At 48.7% G+C, this 13377-nt stretch overlaps 1 protein-coding gene across 1 annotated transcript in view; it reads right to left on the bottom strand.

Annotated features, from left to right (window-relative positions):
* LOC129710876 (coronin-6-like) overlaps positions 1-12165 on the bottom strand; it is an 80573-nt gene extending 68408 nt beyond the window's left edge. Inside the window, 1 exon segment of the mRNA XM_055658166.1 lies at positions 12006-12165. The gene's annotated coding sequence lies outside the window, so the exon portion shown is untranslated.
* Between the last annotated feature and the right edge of the window lie 1212 nt (positions 12166-13377).

Here is a 13377-nt window from a genome sequence, read left to right as displayed (position 1 = left end):
GGTAGGGAAGGGGGGGGAGGGGGGAGGCGGGGGGGGGGAGGGGGGGGTGGGGGGGGGGGGGTGGTACAAGACAGGGAGCAAAGAAACCATTAACATCGAAGTGGTTTTACTCCAGGAAACACAATGCTGCTTGACACATACAGCAATGACTGACGTCCCTGTCTCCATAAAGTGAAGGTTGAACAGGCCATAATAAAACGGATTTACAACCTTACAATCTGTATAAAAGGAAAGAGAAATAACTGCTCCCGAGGTTTACACAGTGCTGCAGCTTTGAAGTTGTGACATTGGGGAATGCATTAGCATTGTGAGTTGGTGCTCAGGGGCAGCAGCTGCTGAATATCTCCACCATGTTTCTGACCAGTGCATTGCTGCACACAGGGCGGGCACGGTGGCGCGCGCAGCGGGTAGAGCTGCTGCCTCACAGCACCAGAGACACGGGTTCAATCCCGACTACGGGTGCTGTCTGTTTGTACGGAGTTTGCACGTTCTCCCCGTGACCTGCGTGGGTTTTCTCCGGGTGCTCCGGTTTCCTCCCACAATCCTAAGACTTGCTGGTTTCCAGCATTTTCTCGTAGGTTAGATGTGTCGGGAGGAACTGCAGATGCTGGTTTAAACCGTAGACACAAAAAGCTGGAGTAACTCAGCGGGACAGACTTGCACAACACTAACCTCAGCGACTGTGAGCTTCTGTGAATGACTTCAGGAATGAGTGGGTTAACCTATGATGAGCGTTTGACGGCACTGGGCCTGTACTCACTGGAGTTTAGAAGGATGAGTGGGCACCTCATTGAAACTAACAGAATAGTGAAAGGCCTGGATACAGTGGATGTGGAGAGGATGTTTCCACTAGTGGGAGAGTCTAGGACTAGAGGGCCTCAGAATTAAAGGACGCTCTATTACAAAGGGGTTGAGGAGGAATTTCTTTAGTCAGAGGGTGGTGAATCTGTGGAACTCTTTGCCACAGAGGTCTGTGGAGGCCAAGTCAGTGGGTATTTTAAAGGCAGAGATAGACAAATTCTTGATTAGAATGGGTGTCAAGGGCCATTCGGCCCTTCGAGCCAGCACCGCCATTGAATATGATCATGGCTGATCATCCACAATCAATATCCCATTCCTGCCTTCTCCCCATATCTCTTGATTCTGTTAGCCCTAAGAACTAAATCGAACTCACTCTTGAAAACATCCAGTGAATTGGCCTCCACTGCCTCCTGTGACAGAGAATTCCACATAGAACATAATAATAATAATAATCTTATTTATATAGCACATTTTTAGTCAACTTGCATTGACCCCAAAGTGCTTCACATAATTACATTACACAGGCAAAGGTGGGTGAAGTGTCTTGCCCCAAGGACACAACGACAGTATGCACTCCAAGCGGGATTCGAACCGGCTACCTTCCGGTCGCCAGCCGAACACTTAGCCCATTGCCAACATAGAAGAGTACAGCACAGGAACAGGCCCTTCGGCCCACAATGCCCTTGCCGACCTTGATGCCAAGACTATCTCACATCTGCCTGTATGTGATCGATGTCCCTCAACACCACTATCATATATGCCTCCACCCCCACCCCTGGCAGCGTTCCAGGCACCCACCCCCCTCTGTGTAAAAATCGCTTGCCCCCCGCAACTCCTTTAAACTGTCCCCCTCTCACCTTCAAATGATACCGTCTAATATTTGATATTTCCAACCCTGGGAAAAAGGTTCTGACTGTCTACCCTATCTACGCCTCTCAGAATGTTATATACATCTAGCCAAACAATCCAATCCAAACCACCCCCTGTAGCTAACACCTGCTAATCCAGGCAGTGACTGTCATATGCTGAGAGAATGGAGCGGCTGGGCTTGTACATTCTGGAGTTTAGAAGGATGAGAGGGTATCTTATTGAAACATATAAGATTGTTAAGGGTTTGGACATGCTAGAGGCAGGAAACATGTTCCCGATGTTGGGGGAGTCCAGAACCAGGGGCCATAGTTTAAGAATAAAGGGCAAGCCATTTAGAACAGAGACGAGGAAACATTTTTACACACACAGAGAGTGGTGAGTCTGCGGAATTCTCTGCCTCAGAGGGCGGTGGAGGCCGGTTCTCTGGATACTTTCAAGAGAGAGCTAGATAGCGCTCTTAAAGATAGCGGAGTCAGGGGATATGGGGAGAAGGCAGGAACGGGGTACTGATTGGGGATGATCAGCCATGATCACATTGAATGGCAGTGCTGGCTCGAAGGGCCGAATGGCCTCCTCCTGCACCTATTGTCTATTGTGTTCTAAGAAAGAACTGCAGATGCTGGTTAAATTGAACGTAGACGAAAAATGCTGGAGTAACTCAGCGGGTGAGGCAGCATCTATGGAGAGAAGGAATTGGCGATGTTTCGTCACCTATTTCCTTCTCTCCATAGATGCTGCCTGACCCGCTGAGTTACTCCAGCATTATTGTGTCTATCTTTGGTATAAAGCAGCATCTGCAGTTCTTTGTTTGTTAGTGTTCTGGTCAACCTCCTCTGCACCGTCTCCAAAGCCACCACATCCTTCCTGTAACGGGGCGATAATAAACGCACGCAATACGGCCTGACCAACGCACAACGCTGCGCTGTGAACTGCCGACTCCTACACCCAAACCACCGCGGGGTAGAGCTGCTGCCTCACAGCGCCAGAGACCCGTGTTCATCCCGACCACGGGTGCTGTCTGTACGGAGTTTGCACGTTCTCCCCGTGACCTGCGTGGGTTTTCTCCGGGTGCTCCGGTTTCCTCCCACACTCCAAAGACGTGCAGGTTTGCAAGTTAATTGGCTTGGTGTAAATGTAAAATTGTCCCTATTGTGTGTGTGTGGGATAGTGTTAGTGTGCGGGGATCGCTGGTCGGCATGGACTCGGTGGGCCGAAGGGCCTGTTTCCGCGCTGTATCTCTAAACTAAACTAGAGAGCTGGATCGCATTTATACCCAAACATCCCGACTCGTGATACTGAATCTCTCTCTCTTCTCCCTCCAGTAATTTCCCCGTGACCTTGACAAAGCCCTTCACACCTCTTCACCAGTCGACACAGAGGCCACACGAACTGGTCACATGCATCTTTCTCCCGTCACCCCTGTTGGGATCGATTTACCGACACCTCGTATCTAACACTTGTGCCAACGCACAATAATTCAACGGCCATAATTCAAGCGAGTCTCTCTCGAGAAAGGACGCTGAGATTTCCAACAGTCCCCGCCCGGCCTGTCATCATCCCCTTCAAAGCAAGATTTATCTCTAAGCGAACACTGAAATGTCTAAAATAGGCCAGTGTTGCAGAAAGTTGCATTAGCATGGTGACAATCTGCTGCAATAAGCAGGCACAGAGTGCTGGAGTAACTCAGCGGGTCAGGCAGCATCTGTGGAGAACATGGGTAGGTGACAGAGTTTGCCTATTTCCAGAAGGAGCATCTTGAAGCCCGAAAAGTTGCCGTTTTTCCTTAGCTCCATAGATGCTGCTGCACCATAACTCAGTGGGCCAGGCAGCATCTGTGGAGAACATGGATAGGTGACGTTTCACAGAGTGCTGGAGTAACTCAGCGGGTCAAACAGCATCTGTGGAGAACATGGATAGGTGGCGTTTCACAGAGTGCTGGAGTAACTCAGCGGGTCAGGCATCATCTGTGGGGATAAATGACTGGCTAACTGAAAGCATTATCTCAAGTGTTTAAGAAACATTTAGACAGGTACATGGATTTGGTTTGGAGGGACATGGGCCAAATGCAGGCAGGTGGGACTAGTATAGATGGGACATGTTGGGCATTGTGGGAAAGTTGGGCTGAATGGCCTGTTTCCATGCTGTCTCACTCTATAACCAAAGCAGACCCTGGTCTTGACCTGAAATACCACCCATCCTTTCTCTCCAGAGATGCTGCCTGACCTGCTGAGTTACTCCAGCACTCTGTGTCTTTATTTGGTATAAACCTGCATCTGCAGTTCTTTGTTACTGCAGGGATGGAGAGTCGGCACGATTTAGCTTTGCCTCTTCCAATAGAGGGGTCCACTATTTTAGTTTAGTTCAGAGATACAGCGCAGAAACAGGCCCTTCGGCCCACCGAGTCCGTGCCGACCAGCGATCCCCGCACACTAACACAATCCTACACACACTAGGGACAATTTACACACATACACCAAGCCAATTAACCTACAAACCTGCACGTCTTTGGAGTGTGGAAGGAAACCGGAGCACCCGGAGAAAACCCACGCAGGTCTCGGGGAGAACGTGCAAACTCCGTACAGACAACACCCGTGGTCAGGATTGAACCTGGGTCCCTGGCGCTGTGAGGCAGCAGCTCTACCCGCTGCACCACCGCTCCGCCCGTAATTGTCTTTCTGCTGACTGGTTAGCAGCAACAGAAGCTTTTCACTCTAACTCGCTACACGTGACAATAAACAGAACTACATCATTGGAGGCTCTGTGGGGGAGGGAGGTCCACAGTCTGGGTCCTTCTGCTGCTGGACATTGGGGGGCCAGAGGCCGGAGGGGTCACCCCTCACACAAGGGGCGGGAGAGACCACCCCAGGCGAGGGCGCTGTGTGTAACGACAGGTCTACGAGGGATAACACAAGAGACGGCGCTGGGTGCATGGAACCAGCTGCCACAGGAGCTTGTGGAGGGAGGGATTACAACAGCATTTAATAGAATGGATAGGACGGGTTTAGAGGGATATGGGCCAAACGTGGGCAGGTGGGACTAGTGTAGCTGGGGCATGTTGGTCGGCATGGGCAAGTTGGGCCGAAGGGCCTGTTTCTCTGCTGTATGTCAAGCAATATTGAACATGTGGACACACTGACTATAGAGGAACGGAGGGATATGGATCACATGCAGGCAGGCAGATGAGATCAGTTGATTTTGGCATGGTGGTCCAGCACAGGTGTTGTGGGCTGAAGGGCCTGATCGTGGTGTGTAGAGTTAGCTCCTCTCTCTACACACATCATCCTAGTCACTCACACAGTGGGGTGAAGGAAGGAGCGTTCATGTTGATCGCGGCCCAGTTTCCACCAATGGGACAAGACAGACACCATTGTGCAGATGTCGGGACGTGGGGTCATCGCTGGATGAACAACTTCTAATCTCTGTGTGTCGACTCGATTAGAAGATGCTGCCACTCATGTGACCCCCTGGGGTGCTCTCCTGTCCCTTGTGTGAGGGCCATCTCCACCACACACTGCCCCCAATGTCCAGCAGCAGAAGCACCCTAGTCTGTGGTCCTCTCTCCCCCACAGAGCCTTGGCGTTGGCTGCATCGAGCTTCAGTGCTTCAGTTTAGTTTATTGTCACGTGTACGGTGACAAACTCTGTTGCATGCTAACCGGTTGGAGATTCCTAACAGAACTCCTTGTAGACGGAGAGTCTAGTTTCAATGAGGTCCCTGACTTGGCATCCACAGCCCTCTGTGGCAATGAGTTCCACACATTCACCACCCTCTGACTAAAGAAGTTCCTCCTCACCTCCTTTCACAAAGAGCCCCCTTTAATTCTGAGGCTGCGATCTCTGGTCCTAGACTCTCCCACTAGTGGAAATATCTTCTCCGCATCCTTTCATTATTCGCTAAGTTTCAATGAGGTCCCCTCTCGACCTTCTAAACCCCAGCGAGTACAGGCCCAGTGCCGACAAACACTCACCGTATGTTAACCCATTCATTCCTGGGCTCATTCTTGTAAACCTCCAGAGCCAGCACATCCTTCCTCAGATATGGGGCCCAAAACTGCTGACAATATTGCAACAGCGGCCCATATTCTCTGCTTTATACTCGATGTAAATACAAGACCCCAACCCATTATAATCACTGTTCACCTGTTGTAATTGAGGCCCCTATCTTAATCAGAGCAACTTTATTAAATATGACATCAGAATTGGGAATTAAAAACCCCGTCTGTGAGTAAAATCCCTTCAATAAATACATCTTTATTCAGCTTTGTATCAACCACCAAAAACATTTTTTTTTTAACCCTTGCCGTTACCGAACAAAACCAGATTGACAGCAGACACAAGGAACTGCAGGTGCTGGAATCTTGACCAAGACACAAAGTGCTGGAGGAACTCAGCGGGTCAGGCAGCATCTGTGGAGTGGAGTGGAATGGAGGGACGATGACTGCAATTTGCAAGTCGAATCGGCGGTAAAGGAAGCAAACTCAAAGCGAGCAGTTATTACACGAGGGGTTGTGTACAAAACAATGATGTCATGCTGAGGCTCGATAAGGTGCTCGTGAAAAGGCCGCCTTTGGAACAATTTTGGGCCCCATATCTGAGGAAGGATGTGCCGGCTCTGGAGAGGGTCCACAGGAGGTTTACAAGAATGGTCCCAGCAATGAGTGGGTTAACCTATGATGAGCGTTTGTCGGCACTGGGCCTGTACTCGCTGGAGTTTAGAAGAATGAGGGGGGATCTCATTGAAACGTACAGAACAGTGAAAGGCCTGGATAGAGTGGATGTGGAGAGGATGTTTCCACTAGTGGGAGAGTCTAGGACTAGAGGTCACAGCCTCAGAATTAAAGGACGTTCTTTTAGGAAGGAGATGAGGAGGGATTTATTTTAGAAACATAGAAACATAGAAATTAGAAGCAGGAGTAGGCCATTCGGCCCTTCGAGCCTGCACCGCCATTCAATATGATCATGGCTGATCATCCAATTCAGTATCCTGTACCTGCCTTCTCTCCATACCCTCTGATCCCCTTAGCCACAAGGGCCACATCTAACTCCCTCTTAAATATAGCCAATGAACTGGCCTCGACTACCCTCTGTGGCAGGGAGTTCCAGAGATTCACCACTCTCTGTGTGAAAAAAGTTCTTCTCATCTCGGTTTTAAAGGATTTCCCCCTTATCCTTAAGCTGTGACCCCTTGTCCTGGATTTCCCCAACATCAGAAGCAATCTTCCTGCATCTAGCCTGTCCAACCCCTTAAGAATGTTGTAAGTTTCTATAAGATCCCCTCTCAATCTCCTAAATTCTAGAGAGTATAAACCAAGTCTATCCAGTCTTTCTTCATAAGACAATCCTGACATCCCAGGAATCAGTCTGGTGAACCTTCTCTGCACTCCCTCTATGGCAATAATGTCCTTCCTCAGATTTGTCAGAGGGCGGTGAATCTGTGGAATTCCCTTTGCCACAGACGTCTGTGGAGGCCACAAGTCAGTGGATATTTTTTTTTAAAGCAGAGATAGATAGATTCGTGATTAGTACGGGTGTCAGAGGTTACGGGGAGAAGGCAGGAGAATGGGGTTAGGAAGGAGAGATAGATCAGCCACGATTGAATGGCGGAGTAGACTTGATGGGCCGAATGGCCTAATTCTTCTCCTATCCCTTGTGACCATTCTTCGCCTGTCCATTCCCTCCACAGATGCTGCCTGACCCACTGAGTTCCTCCAGCGCTTTGTGATTTGCTGAAGACTAGTTTGGCAGGTGAACTGTCAAAGCAGCTTAGTGATCGACAAGGAGAATTTGTTTAAGAAGGAACTGCAGATGCTGTAAAATCGAAGGTAGACAAAAGTGCTGGAGAAACTCAGCGGGTGCAGCAGCATCTATGGAGCGAAGGAAATAGGTAACGTTTCGGGCCGAAACCCTTTGGGTTTCGACCCGAAACGTTGCCTATTTCCTTTGGGTTTCGACCCGAAACGTTGCCTATTTCCTTTGGGATTTCGGCCCGAAACGTTGCCTATTTCCTTCACTTGCCTATTTCCTTCGCTCCATAGATGCTGCTGCACCCGCTGAGTTTCTCCAGCACTTTTGTCTACAGATAGACACAGGAGAACGTTGGTGTAAGTCCCGGCATGTTACAGGTAGAAGTCACATTGCCCGTCAAACCTCAGCATAACACAAAATCACATCTTCGAGCAGAAAAACCACATGCGGGAAATGTGTTGAAGTATTCATCGCTAGCCTGAGTGTTTACAGTTAAACATTCGCCATTTCCATTCATGTTGATAAATGCTAGGAGCAGAATGAGGCCATTCAGTCCACGCGACCCTCCCTTCAATCATGGCTGATCTATCTCTCCCTCCTAACCCCATCCTCCTGCCTTCTCTCATAACATAGAAACACGGCTGATCTATTCTCGAGCCTGCACCGCCCTCCTAATCCAACTCAGTATCCCTCCTGCCTTCTCCTCCATAACCCCTGATCCCATTAGCCACCCACACTAATCTTAAATAGCCAATGAACTGGCCTCAAAAAGATATCATAGACATAGAAAAAAGTTATCTCACTGGTTTTAAAGGATTTCCCCCTCCTTAACAGTCCGTCCCTGTGGCAATCTTCCTGCATCTAGCCTGTCCAACCCCATTTTGTAAGTTTCTATAAGATCCCCTCTCCTCTAAACTAAAGAGTATAAAAAGTCTAACCCCTCACTAATCAAGACCCATCATCTTTTGTAAAAAATTCCTCCTCATCTCCTTTGTAAAAGAACGCCCTTTAATTCAAAGGCTGTGCCCTCTAGTCCTAGATTCTCCCACGAGTGGAAACATCATCTCCACATCCACTCTATCCCGGCCTTTCACTATTCGCTGTTATCAGTGATTAAATAATTGTCACCCACCACCCGTTGTCCAAACAGTTGCCACCCTCCAGGTTCCATTAAATCTTTAGAAACATAGAAACATAGACAATAGGTGCAGGAGTAGAGGCCATTCGGCCCTTCGAGCCTGCACCGTTCGCCATTCAATATGATCATGGCTGATCATCCATCCAACTCAGTATCCCGTACCTGCCTTCTCTCCATACCCCCCTGATTCCCTTAGCCACAAGGGCCACATCTAACTCCCTCTTAAATATAGCCAATGAACTGGCCTCAACTACCCTCTGTGGCAGAGAGTTCCAGAGATTCACCACTCTCTGTGTGAAAAAAGTTCTTTCACACATACACCTTCACCTGACCTTCTCTGGGCCTAGATTCTCCTACTCTGGGCAAGAGACTCTGTGCATCTACCCGATCTATTCCTCTCATGATTTTGTACACCTCTATAAGATCTCCCCTCATCCTCCTGCGCTCCATGGAATAGAGACCCAGCCTACTCAACCTCTCCCTATAGCTCACACCCTCTAGTCCGGGCAACATCCTCGTAAATCTTTTCTGAACCCTTTCAAGCTTGACAATATATTTCCTATAACATGGTGCCCAGAACTGAACACAATATTTTAAAATGATGAGAGGGATAAACAGAGTTGATGTGGACAAGCTTTTCCCTTTGAGAATAGGGAAGATTCAAGCAAGAGGACATGACTTCAGAATTAAGGGACAGAAGTTTAGGGGTAACATGAGGGGGAACTTCTTTACGCAGAGAGTGGTAGCGGTGTGGAATGAGCTTCCAGTGGAAGTGGTGGAGGCAGGTTTGTTGGTATCATTTAAAAATAAATTTGGTAGGCATATGGATGAGAAGGGAATGGAGGGTTATGGTATGAGTGCAGGCAGATGGGGACTAAGGGGAAAAAAGTTGTGTCGGCGCGGACTTGTAGGGCCGAGATGGCCTGTTTCCGTGCTGTAATTGTTATATGGTTATATGGTTAATATTCGAAATGTGGTTTCACCAACGTCTTATACAACTGCAACATGACCTCCCAACTTCTATTCTCAATACTCTGACTGACGAAGGCCAAAGTGCCAAAAGCCTTTTTGACCACCTTATCTACCTGCGATTCAACCTTCAAGAAACCATGCCCTTGTACTCCTGGATCACTCTGCTCTACAACACTACCCAGAGGCCTACCATTTACTGTGTAGGTCCTGCCCTTGTTCAACGTCCCAAAATGCAACACCTCACACTTCTCTGTATTAAATTCCATCAACCATTCCTCCGCCCACCTGGCCAATTGATCCAGATCCAGCTGCAATCATTTACAACCATCTTCACTATCTGCAAAACCACTAACTTTTGTATCATCAGCAAACTTGCTAACCTTGCCCTGTATGTTCTCATCCAAATGATTGATGTAGATGACACACAGTAACGGGCCCAAACTCTGAGGCACACCACTGGTCACAGGCCTCCAGTCTGAGAAGCAACCTTGCACCATCACCCTCTGCTTCCTTCCATGGAGCCAATTTGTTATCCTTTCAGATATCTCATCTTGGATCCCATGCGATCTAACCTTCCAGAGCAGCCTACATGCAGAATCTTGTTGAACGCCTTATTGAAGTCCATGTACACAACATCTACAGCTCTGCCCTCATCAACATTTTTGGTCACGTCTTAAAAAAAAATCAATCAAATTTGTGAGACACGACCTCCCACATACAGAACCATGCAGACTATCCCTAATCAGCCCTTGCCCATCCAAATGCCTGTATATCCTCTCCCTCAGAAGGTGATGGATGATGATGTTTCAGGTCAGGACCCTTCTTCAGGATGTTTGTAACTTCAAGGATAGACTCAAAAATGCTGGAGTAACATAGAAACATAGACAATAGGTGCAGGAGTAGAGGCCATTCGGCCCTTCGAGCCTGCACCGCCATTCAATATGATCATGGCCGATCATCCAACTCAGTATCCCGTACCTGCCTTCTCTCCATACCCCCTGATCCCTTTAGCCACAAGGGCCACATCTAACTCCCTCTTAAATATAGCCAATGAACTGTGGCCTCAACTACCCTCTGTGGCAGAGAGTTCCGGAGATTCACCACTCTCTGTGTGAAAAATGTTTTTCTCATCTCGGTCCTAAAGGATTTCCCCTTTATCCTTAAACTGTGACCCCTTGTCCTGGACTTCCCCAACATCGGGAACAATCTTCCTGCATCTAGCCTGTCCAAACCCTTAAGAATGTTGTAAGTTTCTATAAGATCCCCCCTCAATCTTCTAAATTCTAGCGAGTACAAGCCAAGTCTATCCAGTCTTTCTTCATATGAAAGTCCTGACATCCCAGGAATCAGTCTGGTGAACCGTCTCTGTACTCCCTCTATGGTAACTCAGCGGGTCAGGCAGCATCTCTGGAGAGCGACGTTTCTGGGCAAGACCCTTGATGTCAGGGGAGAGGGAGATACATAGATAAGGAAGTGCAAGGTGTGAAAACAGGTCAAAGGAGTTATCCTTTGTTATCTAAAACTGGAGCATTGAATGGTCCATGATGTGTGGCTGTGAGTTGGAGCTGATGGATTGGGGAGGGGGGGGCGTGTGAATGAGGAGTGAGTCTGTACAGAGGGTCAGATACATCCCCCCCACCCCCAGTCTGTGTCCCTGCAACGTGTTGGTCACACACACACACACACACACAGACACACACATACACACACACACACAGACACACACACACACACACACACACACACACACACACACACACACACAGTTACACACACACACACAGTTACACACACACACACACACACACACACACACAGCCGTGTGGCCGAGCGCTGCAGCCACTGGTCAGCGGCGGGTTGGGGACGGACTGAAGCAACAACCCGCAGCCGCACCGGGTCACAGGTTTACCAAATATAGACACGAACCGGCCCAGAGCGGGCGCGACAGAACTGGACACACACACACTGAGACACACAGAGACACACACAGGGACACTCACACTGGGACACACCCACAGACACAGACACACACAGACACACACACAGACACACACTGGGACACACAGAGACACAATGAGAGAGAGACAGACACACACAGACAGACAGACATACAGACAGACATACAGAGAGAGAGAGAGAGAGAGAGAGAGACAGAGAGAGAGAGACAGCGAGAGAGACAGAGAGAGGGGAGCAGAAAAGAGATATAGAGACACACACACACAGACACACACAGAGAGACACACACACACACAGGGGGGGGGGGGGGGGGGGGGGGGGATATCGTGTAATAGCGAATAAAGCCGCGAGCATTTGCCGCACACAAGGTGCGGGTTTATTGCGGGACCTGCGGTTGTTGCGGCTGTGGGCGGGCGGGGACACACAGGGGTTTGGGGTCTGGGTGGGGGTCTGGGTGGGGGTTTGGGTGGGGTTTGAGGGGGAGGGGGGGGGGGGGCAGAGAATGAAGGGGTCACTCTACTCACCAAAGCGTGGGTGGGGGGCAGGCGCCGGTCCGCAGCTACGCAATGAAGGTTTTGGTCCACATACAGTTCCCAGCCGCAGAGAGAGGGGAGGGGAGGAGAGGAGAGGAGCTGAGTGACTGTGGAGCTCACAGAGAGAGGGCGTGAGACAGGCGGGGAGGGGGATGTGATGTGTCACTGAACCAGGAGCATCCCAGAAATACCCAAACCCCCCAAACCCCCGCCCCCGGGACCAGGTGAAAGACAGAGTGTGGAGACGGCTGTATTGTCCTGAGTCCCACACAACAATGACAACCGCACTTACAGCAGCGCACACATATATATATATATATATACACACACACACACACACACACACACAGTGACACATACACACACATACACACACACACACACACACACACACACACACACACATATATACACATATATACACACACACACAGACACACACACATATATATATACACACACACATACATACACACACACACATATATACACACACACACACACACACACACACACACACATATATACACACACCCACACACACACACACACACACACACACACACACACACATACACACACACACACACACACACACACATACACACACACACACACACACACACACACACACACACACACACACACACACACACACACATATACACACACACACACACACACACATATACACATATATATATATACACACACACATATATATATATACACACACACACATATATATATACACACACATGCATATATATACACACACATACATATACACACACATATACATACACACACATATACACACATATATATATATACACACACATATACAGATACACACACCTACACACACACACATATATTCCTGATTCCTGGGATGTCAGGACTTTCATATGAAGAAAGACTGGATAGACTTGGCTTGTACTCGCTAGAATTTAGAAGATTGAGTGGGGATCTTATAGAAACTTACAAAATTCTTAAGGGGTTGGACAGGCTAGATGCAGGAAGATTATTCCCGATGTTGGGGAAGTCCAGAACAAGGGGTCACAGTTTAAGGATAAGAGGGAAATCTTTTAGGACCGAGATGAGAAAATCATTTTTCACACAGAGAGTGGTGAATCTGTGGAATTCTCTGCCACAGAGGGTAGTTGAGGCCAGTTCATTGGCTATATTTAAGAGGGAGTTAGATGTGGCCCTTGTGGCTAAAGGGATCAGGGGGTATGGAGAGAAGGCAGGGATGGGATACTGAGTTGGATGATCAGCCATGATCATATTGAATGGCGGTGCAGGCTCGAAGGGCCGAATGGCCTACTCCTGTACCTATTTTCTATGTTTCTATGTACATGTA

Source organism: Leucoraja erinacea, chromosome 28 (assembly GCF_028641065.1).
Source record: "Leucoraja erinacea ecotype New England chromosome 28, Leri_hhj_1, whole genome shotgun sequence".
NCBI lineage: Eukaryota > Metazoa > Chordata > Chondrichthyes > Rajiformes > Rajidae > Leucoraja > Leucoraja erinaceus.
This window is presented reverse-complemented; position numbering and strand designations above follow the sequence as displayed.